Source organism: Pleurodeles waltl, chromosome 4_2 (genome assembly GCF_031143425.1).
Source record: "Pleurodeles waltl isolate 20211129_DDA chromosome 4_2, aPleWal1.hap1.20221129, whole genome shotgun sequence".
Classification (NCBI taxonomy): Eukaryota; Metazoa; Chordata; class Amphibia; order Caudata; family Salamandridae; genus Pleurodeles; species Pleurodeles waltl.
In genome coordinates, this window is record NC_090443.1 from 875,334,246 (window position 1) to 875,339,287 (window position 5,042).

The window sequence follows — 5,042 nt, forward strand, 5'->3', positions numbered from 1 at the left end:
CACATTTTCTGTTTCCATTTAAGTGACACTTGAAACCCCTAGTTTGCACTTTCGAGATGCAAAGCAGCCAGTGTGTCAGTGCTAACTGACAAAACAATGAATCTGGATATGGTGTGGTACGGCTGCTATAGTGCGACAGAGGGAATTCAAACCTACATGGTAGGGCATATGACTCCAGTGGAATACAGCAGGAAATCCTTGTTCAGTCTCACTTCTAATGATCAAGTAATTTTGAAGTGGGTACCAGAAGTCTTGTTGTCGGGCTATAGAATGGACTATAACTGAGTAAGCGTCTGCCAGCTGATAGATCACATGGATTTAGTCTGTCATGGGTGTCTTCTCTTCGCAAGTAATATGTGCATGGCTGTAAATCTTCTGCAGGGACTGGAGCCATTTTTTTACATAGCCTAACAGTGCATATGAAGAAGAGAATATTCCCTAGGAATTAACAATTTTGTCCAGCACTGCAAAAGTGTCTTTCCAGTATTTCGCAATGGCCGGGCATTTTAATGTGAGATACAGAAAATCCAGTCCAGCTGTAGTACATTGTTTGCAATCACCGTAAAGGCTTGTCACATTTTACCAAAGTCTGAGATGCAATGTAAAATCTATGTACATATTTGAAATATATGAATTTGTGTATGCTATGAAATATATTGTACTTGGATGTAAAATGCTTTCACTTATCCTCTGATTTGCCTGGACCAAGTCCGATATCAGTTTGTTGTGCTACTGGGTGGATTCCCTTAACGTATGTTTGTGCAGCTGCTTTTTGAGCTCAATACTGTCGGACTCAACAATTCTTTGCTCTAATAAATGTTTGCAGTAAAGAGAAAGATGAAATCCGTAATGTGTGGTCTGCTTTGGCACATAGGTAATACACATCTGGGTCCGCCACCAACAGTTCCCCTTTTTTCATTGGCATGGTTAGAATCTCCCAGCATATCCTGCCCAAATAAATCTTAAGCGTGTCACTTTCAGTTTAGTTTATAATAAAAAAAAAAACACATCTGAGGTAATTAAATAGGTATTTTGAGGAACACACCAAGGAGCTTCGGTGATTCCTTCATTTTTTGGTTGAGCTTGGTTAGCGCACAGCTCCTTCTGCACGACATGTATTATTGTTGGGTTGAGCTTGGCAGTGCACAGCACAGTCTGCAAGACATATTGTATTGAATATGGGCTTTTAACCATGCCCACTCTTGCCATTTGTTCTTTGTTGTGCTTGTCTTAAATGCTTCACTTTTATTGTTGCACTTTGCTAAATGTCCCTCCTTTTGCGTGCCAAGTTCCCACCCAGAGGGTTTCACTAAGAGAACATTTTAGTTGGCCATCACACTTCCTCCTGTTACAGCGTGTGTTGGTCCCTCCTTCCGCCTGCTGTTTGGTTTCACGTTGCTTAAAACACTCCTCATCAGCCTTTTCATTTTTCTGCTAAGGCCACAGATGCTCATCTCTCCATCCGTGGTCTATTGCTGTTCATGGGGTGGCTTGTCAGTTATCCCCTCGTGTGTTATGGATGCACACCAGAGGGGAGGCGCTGCCGTTAATCGCCTAGAAACATGCCAGGCGCCATGTGTTTGTTGTTTTACACAGAGGACACAGCCGCAATTTGAAATAATTGAATCTCTTTTCTGTGTGGAGACAGACTGTCAGCCCTAGCAGGCTGACTTTGGCACAGCTAAGACAACTACTCCCCATCATGCCTGCTCTGCGGAACCCCCACAGGAGAAGTACAGGCAAGTAAATGCCAGTGTTCGCTGCACACAAACAGCACGAAACCGGAGCCTCGCAGTCACCTCTGCCCAGCAGGACTTCCTGGCAAGCAGATGTGAACTACATTCAATGTGACAAGAACCTTAGATTTTTTTTTTTTTATAAGAGCTCTCTTAAAAATTCAAGAACACCTATTGCACATAATTGAAACGGCCAGGCGATTTGTTGAAAGAAAAATGTAATTTGAACACTGTTCTAAATTATACTTCGGATTTTTGAGAGACTATTGCGGACAGATAGAGTACATGCCTTTTAGGTCTGGGTAGTGTCTGTGGATGCGGTAATGGTATTTGTTGTTGCCAGTTAGTATTTTCGGAGATACCTGTCCGGTTGTCTTCCTTCTGTAGCCAGGTGCTAGCATCATCCTCTTTACATTTCAACTACTCTGTTATCCTGCCATAATTTGTTCAAGAACAATTGAACTAAATACTTAAACTATGTGTATATTTCTCGTGGATGCATTTCTTGTCCAGTGTGCACCAGTGCCTTCTATTACCTAGCTGCAGTACGGTTTGGTGCATGACTTCTTTCTCCATGTTTTCTCCTTACATATATGCGGACACCTCTCTGGTCAACACTTCAGTTGGACAACTGTGTAGCAAGCATGGTGGGTCCCGTTGTGCACGTTCCGTGTCGCTTCCTGCACAAATAGAACTCCGCAGTCATTTTTGTGGGGGAAAACTGGACTTATTGCCTTCGGCTCCTGACATTCCATCGCCTTTTATCATCCTAAGGTAAAGAGGAAGGTAGCATTGGCATAGACATCCTTCAGTAAACTGATATAGCAGTATGCCTGGCATCTACATAAGTACAGAACACAACATAATGTACATAACATAACGTAGCATAACAACAAAACTTACCACAGCATAACACAGCACAACATAGCTTAGCATAACACAATATAACATTGCAAAACACAACATAACACAACACACTATGGCATAACATAGCATAACACAACATAGCATAACGGCATAACATACCATAGTGTAACATAACACAACATAGCATAGCGTAACATAACACAAATTAGCATAACACAGTATAACACAACATAGCATAATGTAAAAGAAAGTAGCATAGCATAATACAGCATAAGACAGCGGTCTAACATAGCATAACATAACACAGCCTAGCATAGCATAACACAGCATAGCGTAACATAACTCAGCATAACACAACATGGCATAACATAGCATAGCGTAACATAACACAATATAACATAACACAACATAGCATAATATAACAGAACGTAGCATGTCATAATACAGCATAAGACAGCAGTTTAGCATAGCATAACAGAATACAACATAGCATAACACAACATAAGACAACACAGCCTAGCATAGCACAACACAACATAACATTGTATTGCATAACATAACACAAGATAGCATTGTATTGCATAACATTACACAAGATAGCATAACATAACTCCGCATAGCATGACATAACACAACATACAACAGCGTAGTATAACATAACAGAGCATAAAGTAACACAACATAAGAACATAGCCAACACAACATAGCACTGTGTAACATAACACACTACAACATAGCATAATAAAACCCACATAATTCTGCACCACATACGTCCACTCCATTCCAAACCAAAACACATGGGTAAAAAACATTGTCGATTGCAAACGCCAAGACGCTTTAACGCTAGCAAATGCAAGACGGAATGCATTGCAAATGCTTGTTATTACAGCTATAGAGATGGCTAGTGTGAGCCATCTGTCTACTTGCCAAAGACTAGTGTATCTATAGTTGTCCTGTAGCTTTAGCGCATGAATTCACTGGGGTTCCTCTGAATAAGTATACATGAATTCTGTGATCCAGGTTCTGTTAGACTAGTTGTTTCCGTATTTCAGAACAGTTCATAATTGTCACTGTTATTTTGCTAAGTGGAGAAAATACCAAGTCCATTTACCTCCCAGACAACGGGAGGGGTTTTTATCTTGGTGTTCTGAAGGAGACTGTAAGAGATAAGTTGTTTACATGTATTCCCTAAAATGAGTGAGTTCTATTTAATATGCATGTCATTAGCTCCATCACCAGCTCAAACAAGAGGAGGGAACAGGTGTGTATATATAATTACCCATTTACACACAACAGCTAGCGGGGGGGGGGGGTATATATAAAGCCAGTGAATTTCAGAAAGAAATGACCCACCCTGTACTTATTCAGTACTTCAAGAATAGATGGCTGATCCAAGGAATTAAAGGTCCTCTCAGTCACAAGGAAAAGCTCTGCAACTGTCGGGGTACAGCAGTGTGTGCATATTGTGAAAAGCGCAGCAGTCTGGGATAAAGCCAGACTTGAGGCATCTTTCTACTGACCTGTATTCTGCCCAATATTTTATGAACAATGTTTATTAGAGATCATGGTCTATATAAGGAGCAGTTATTTGGTCCCCTCCCAGGTTTTTGTGGCCTTAAGATGATCACTTCTTGTGGTGGGCAGGGCGCTTGTCTGTAACACTTTATACGCTGGTAAACATAGTTCTGTAAATTCCTTGTAAAACTCCTGATCAAGGCAGCCCACCATTAGATTCTCTTCCACATATAAAGGTGTTAAGTTGTTCTCTGATTTTGCTGCCCACACATGCCAATGTAATATTACCCAAGTAGTCTGGTATTTAAATCTTGGAATCTCATAGCCTGGAATAGTATCCAAGAAATGTATCCAGGATAGCTTCTTATTTAAATGTTAACTTCCTATACGACATGCACATATGTGAAATGTTCATTAGTTCCATTCAGTACACAAGGTGAAGTTCTTCCTGGTACATCCCTGAACTGTCGTGCCCTGCTTGTCGTCACAGGAGCCCTACTTCCTCATACTCCCACCACTCAGGATTCTCTTAATGCATCAAATCAATTCAAGGTTTTTTGTGTGTTTCTTTCACTCTAAATTAAAGCAGCAACAGTTTGGTCTTAGTTCACGCGATCCAACTCTGTCATCCCGGCATCTGGACTTCTTTAGCTATGCATGTTCAATAGATGTGTAATTTAACTGTCTTCCAACTTGTTTGAACTTTAGGCATGGCCCAGCGTTGATTCTGAAGCAATCAGCAACTGGTTTTCGAATTTCCATCTTGTATATTATTTTGTTTAGGGAATCTGATTGCCACTATCAAGTCCTTCACCTCAATGGTGGAAGTGGGCTTTGAAGAGTCAAGAGGAAGAAGAAATAAACCCTGGGTGGTGTTGGCAGCAATTTCATATCTTGCATCTAGTTTGTCAGGCTTTGTGATAT